Raw genomic sequence first — 6319 nt, 5'->3', positions numbered from 1 at the left:
GTACATCCATAGTAAAATGATTGGTTTTATGAATATGATATAAGTATACTTATTACAAGATTAAATAGAAGGCCCAGTCCTTCAGCCCTACATGGTGCTGTCACCTTTTTGTTAGCCCTCAGTGCCTTGTCTTAGTCACTCTTATCCCGGCGTATTTTTGGATATGGCCATGGAGGGTGATTAGGTTTCAAATGATGGTTTTGATTAGGGCAACTGATAAAGCAAGTGATTATTTGGGGCTTCCCTGCCATATCCTGGCATTTTACCTAAAAATTAGAAGGAGAAATTTGGCCAGAGAATGATTTAACTGCTGGTAACTGTAACCAGACACAGAAATGCCATGAGCGGCTTCCAAAAACTAGCATTTTGAGAAAGGCAGGATGCGCCCTTAGCTCATATCCTCATTTCTTTTTCTTCCTTCATGCTGGCTACAACACGGCCCCGTGTGGTTTTGTTCAGGGATCCCTTGGGTAAAAACTGGCACTACATTTGCCAGAAGCAACCTTCCTTCCTTGTGTGTTTGCAGATTAAGTTGGCCAAAAGAGGACGATGTAGAGATGTGGAGGGGTGCGTGATGGCAGCAGCCACAAGCCCTGAAGGGCGTGGTGGTCAGACCCAGAGGGAGACAGAGGCAGGGATGGGCTCTCGTTTGTCTCTACCCTCTGCCGTATACCAAGGCCAGGCTCTTCTCTGCTTCTCAGGCCTGCTGACCTACAGCAACCCTAAGTTGAGCAGTGACCCCTGGCTGCAAATCCATAAAGGCACCAGCTGTGAGGAGGCTGTAGCTTGCACCGATGTCTACACCAGTCCTGCTGGAGACCGCATTCCAGTTGCTGTTGTGCTTGGGTTCCCAGGGTCACTGTGTGCTCTCCCACGTCCACCTGCTGCTGTGCTGCAGGCAGCCTTATTAGTGACCGTCCCTTATCCTCCTTCTCCCCCACTGGATCCTTCCTTCCCCGGCACCTGCCGCACCTGTGTGAAGCTGAATTCCTGCAGCAAGTTCCTGATTCCACAAGCGCTCCTGGTGCTTATGGTTTCCTGACCCCACCCTGGTATTGCATTTGATTACTTTCTGGAATCACTCTGCGACAGTGTCAACTTCATCCCCCCAGAAGCACTTGAACTGAAGTGGGTTTTGCGTTGAACCTCTATGTTGTTATCCAACTTCCATTTTCAAACATCCACATAAAAACCTCCTTGCATTCTTTAACTGAAATTGATGTCGGGAGACCTGCCTATCATGTTACCTTCATAAAGTTTTACATGAGAAATGTCTATTTCATTGTCGCTGTCTTAGACTTCATTTCTTTGGAACATTTATTGTATGCTTCTTCCTTTGTGGGAAACCTTTTGGTTCCATTTTTACTCTGGATTTCAGGAGTCTCAGAGTCGTAAGTGTTGTCAGATTACAAAAACAATCTTAACTATCAATGTATTTGGTTCTTTCTCATATTTAATAAACTCTACTTTATTAACTTTAGAGCCTATTTGCTTTTTGGTGTGACTTCTGTCAAATTGGAAATGATTGGGACAGGACAAAGGATTGACAAGATCCATTTATTCAGTGTCTAGATAGCGTCATTCAGACCACCCATTCTACCTGCATTTAAAAAGTTTTTCTGGGGCCTGGCTTTGGCCGGGGGCTTCAAGGATGCAATCTGAAGCTCAGCTCCAGGCTGTGTAGCAACAGGACTGAGAATATGTTCCCTTCAGGAGCAGGCGGTTCTGCATTCTGCACCCTGGCTTGCTGCCCACCGATATTTGGGCTTCCCCAAGGTTGGTTCTGTAGCCCTGCACAAGCACTGTTGCCCCAGGGCTGTGTGGCTACTGGTACCTGGGGTCCTGCTGGGCTCAGGCTCTGCCACCTACCAGGACAACTAGGAACAGGTGAAAGCACTAGTGAACCAACTCCATGAACCAGCACAGTCTATAAGAGTAGGAAGGAATGAGAGAACCGGAGCTGATCACACAGCAAGAGGAAAACTGTTACCCAGACCTCTTGACCCAGGGTCTTCATCTCTGGAATTGTTCCAGTTTAGAGGTTAACAGTTGTATGAAGAGGTGTCCGCAGGTAGTACCGGGTCTCCTGCACCTACCACTGGATTCAGGAGGGGAAAACTTACCTCGACAAGCGGATACATTTCCAGATTGAGATCATTTTGGGTGCATATTTTATAATCAGGTAATTGTGTCATCTAAAATTATTACACAGCTAGAGGTGATCATGGGCTCCTGTAGGCAGGATGTGCCTACTTGCCTGCAGTGGCCAATGAAAACATTATCTTCTGCAAGCAGGGTACCATTTTCTTGGCTGGACACCCCTTGGTTAATGCAGTACCTGGAGAAGAGGAGTCTGCTGAGGATCTTGGAGAAGCTGATCGTCATTGCAGAATGTCTGGAGTCACTGACCACTATGCTTTAGATGACCCACACACCCTCCACTTAACAAAGAAGGTTGTGAGGAGTCTAAATTACCAGGAGAAATTAGATGATACCATGGACCCTTCTGTAGAGCTCTGTTTCCTGCTGATGAACTCTATGGAAGAGTTGGTGCTAACCTCAAGAGAAACTTTGATGTCCAAGAGGTCATTGTTAGAATCGTGGATGGAACAGATTCAATGAGTTCAAAGCCTTGTATGGAGACACATTAGTTGTAAATTTTGCTCAAATTTTGGATACAACGGAGTTCTCTTTTTTTGAGTCTGCAAAAAGGAATGCTCTCTTCATCTAGCTATGCTGCCAAAGAAATACTCAAAATGTTACTGGATTTATGGTTGGTAGAGACTGTGAAGCAGAGGGAATTGCCAGTGATGGGGCCAAGATGGTGGCTGCTGTAGCCTGTGCCAAAGTGCCCAAGGTAACTGTCATCAAAGAGTTGATGCTCGGAAACCAGGGATGTGTGGCGAAGCATAGAGCTCATGATTTCTCTGCATTTAGCCAAATGCTAGCATCTCAGTGATGGGAGGAGAGCAGGCAGCCAATGTGTCAGCCCCAGTAAGCAAAGACCAAAAAGCACCAGGAAGGGAAGCAGGGCTCCAGTGCTGAAGAAGCTGCTCTCAAGGAACCTACTGTCAAGAGGTTCAAAGAGGCGGGAAACCCCTGCTACTCCAGTGTAAGGCTGGAGTAGCTATTTCAAGATGATGGGATGATGGCTTATTGATCTGGGGGATGCCAGACTGGTCCTGGGTCTCAATATTGGTACCACCCTCAACACACCAATCCAGAAGTCTGAGTCTGGCATCTTCAGGATGAAACCAGAATATAAAATGTCTTCTGTTGGACATGCACCAAATATTAGCACATGTCATAGCCTCAATATTTCATACTTGTTGAACATGTGGCTGTTCTAGTGAATTTTTTCAGCATAGTACATTGTACTTTTCTGTCTTAAAAATGTCAACAATGATGTCTATTTTGTGAGTATTAATTCCTTTTAGGTTTTCTTAGAGAAAATCAATTTTACCACCCATAAAATGAACAGAATAATTTCCAGTTATTCTTTCTGTCCTACAAGCAGCATGAAAAGCTCTTTAATCTGTAAACTCAAGGTATTATTGAAATTACTCATATCAAGTTGCATTTCCATTGAAATGATTGTTTTGCTGATTATGCCTGATACTCTCTAACTCTTATTTTAAAAATCCATCTATTGAGGCCGGCATTGCAGCCTAGCGGGTTAAAGCTCCAGTCTGCAGTGCCAGCATCCCATATGGGTGGGCGCCTGTTGGAGTCCTGGCTGCTCCACTTCTGATCCAGCTCTCTGCTATGGCCTGAGAGACCCAAAAGAGATTTCTGGCTCCCGGCTTCAGAGTGGCCAAGCTCTAGTGGTTGCAGCCTTTTGGAGAGTGAACCAGCAGATGGAAGACCTCTCTCTCTCTGCTTCTGCCTCTCTGTAACTCTGCCTTTCAAATAAATAAATGTCTTTTTTTTAAAAAAATCCATCTATTAGTTTTCCATTTAGCCACCATCCTGTCTCCTTCCCATGAGAGTGCTATTTTTGTATTGGCTGCACCCTAGGTTCTATCTGTCAGCTTGTTCCCTCCTCACTCTTTTCTTTCTGACTTCTTTCACCCATAGCTTTCTCTGAGTTTACCCTTAGTCTCCATGTGGCTGAAACCACAGACCTTGTCTGACTTAGCTCCATAGCATTCGAGTCAGTTGAACACTTCCTCCCTGAAATGCTGTCCTTAGCTCTCCTTACCCCAACACTCCAGGTTTTTTCCCAACCCCTTCTGCCATTCTTAGTGTAGATGCCTCTTCCTTCACTGATCCTCCTCTATTCTCCTATTTGCCTTGATTTTCATTAGATACAAATGCATTCTTACTAGAAGATAAAAATAACACAGAAGTATCTTTTATCACTTTTATATATGTTTGTATACATTTATTATATACATAAAACAAAATTTACCATTTTATGTGTACAGTTCAGTGGCATTAAGGATCTTCACACTGTTATGCAGCCATCACTACCAATCACCTCCAGAATTTATTCATCATCCTTAACTGAAACTCCCTATCCATTTCATAGTAACTCCCATCTTCCCCTTCCTCCAGCCCCTGGCACACATCTTGTTCTTCAAGGCATGCATTTCTCATGGCTTTTGGAACCTGATGTACCTACAATGGAATAGATCATTAAAATAATGCACAGGGGCCGGTGCTGTGGTGTAGCGGGTAAAGCCGCCGCCTGCAGTGCCTGCATCCCATATGGGTGCCGGTTCAAAACCCAGCTTCTCCACCTCAGATCCAGCGCTCTGCTATGGCCTGGGAAAGCAGTGGAAGTTGGCCCAAGTCCTTGGGCCCCTGCACCTGCATGGGAGATGTGGAAAAAGCTCCTGGCTCTTGGTTTTGGATCAGCTTAGCTCGGGACATTGAGGCCAATTGAGGAGTGACTCAGCGGATGAAAGACCTCTCTCTTTCTCTCCCTCTGTGCCTCTCTTCTCTCCGTGTAACTGTGAGTTTCAAATAAATAAATAAATAAATAATACATTTTTTAAAATTTATTTTATTTTTTTGACAGGCAGAGTGGACAGTGAGAGAGAGAGACAGAGAGAAAGGTCTTCCTTTGCCGTTGGTTCACCCTCCAATGGCCGGCGCACGGCCGGCGCACTGTGGCCGGCGCATCGCGCTGATCCGAAGGCAGGAGCCAGGTACTTATCCTGGTCTCCCATGGGGTGCAGGGCCCAAGCACTTGGGCCATCCTCCACTGCACTCCCGGGCCACAGCAGAGAGCTGGCCTGGAAGAGGGGCAACCAGGACAGAATCCGGCGCCCTGACTGGGACCAGAACCTGGTGTGCCGGCACCACAAGGCGGAGGATTAGCCTAGTGAGCCGCGGCGCCGGCAATACATCTTTTTTAAAAAAATAAAGCACAGCTTTTAAGCACAGAGTGGAAAGTCATGAGATTTAATCTACCTATTGATTTTTCCAATTCTAAGCAAATGCCCTGAAATGTCACTAGATATAATGTGCTCAATTAAGTTATTGTGAAAAATGCATTATGATTCCAGTACTCTTTTGTTACAATCAGCTTTTCTTTCTTTCTTTCTTTCTTTTTTTTTTTTGACAGGAAGAGTTAGACAGGGAGAAAGAGAGAGACAGAGAGAAAGGTCTTCCTTCTATTGGTTCACCCCACAAATGGCTGCTACGACTGATGCGCTGCGCCGATCCGAAGCCAGGAGCCAGGTGCTTCCTCCTGGTCTCCCATGCAGGTGCAGGGCCCAAGGACCTGGGCCATCCTCCACTGCCTTTCCAGGCCACAGCAGAGAGCTGGACTGGAAGAGGAGCAACTGGGACAGAACTGGCACCCCAACCGGGATAGAACCTGGTGTGCCAGCGCCGTAGGCGGAGGATTAGCCTAGTGAGCTGCAGCGCTGGCCTACAATTAGCTTTGCAAATACTTCTTGGTCTAATTATGCTCTTTGTATTTGCATTTTTTTTTATTTTGCAGGTAGAGTTATAGACAGTGAGAGAGACAGACAGAGAGAAAGTTCTTCCTTCTGTTGGTTCACCCCCCAAATGGCTGCTACGACTGGTGCTCTGCGCCCATCTGAAGCCAGGAGCCAGGTGCTTCCTCCTGGTCTCCCATGCGGCTGCAGGGCCCAAGCACTTGGGCCATCCTCCACTGCCCTCCCGGGCCACAGCGGAGAGCTGGACTGGAAGAGGAGCAACCGGGACTAGAACCTGGTGCCCATATGGGATGCCGGCGCCATAGGCAGAGAATTAACCAAATGAGTCATGGCACCGGCCAATATATTTGTATTAATCTCTTTGTAAGTAACATAGTTTATCCCCAAGTCCAAGAAACGATAGTCAT

The 6319-nt window shown here is 46.3% G+C and overlaps 1 pseudogene; it reads left to right on the top strand.

Moving 5' to 3' along the window:
- Window positions 1-574: 574 nt before the first annotated feature.
- Window positions 575-3350, top strand: LOC100347393 (methylcrotonoyl-CoA carboxylase beta chain, mitochondrial pseudogene; annotated as a pseudogene).
- Window positions 3351-6319: the final 2969 nt, after the last annotated feature.

The sequence above is a fragment of the Oryctolagus cuniculus genome, chromosome 11 (assembly GCF_051225735.1).
Source record: "Oryctolagus cuniculus isolate XC-2025 breed Fujian yellow rabbit chromosome 11, ASM5122573v1, whole genome shotgun sequence".
In the NCBI taxonomy this organism is placed as follows: Eukaryota; Metazoa; Chordata; class Mammalia; order Lagomorpha; family Leporidae; genus Oryctolagus; species Oryctolagus cuniculus.
The sequence above is the reverse complement of the archived record's forward strand: the minus strand, read 5'-3'. Positions and strand labels throughout refer to the sequence as shown.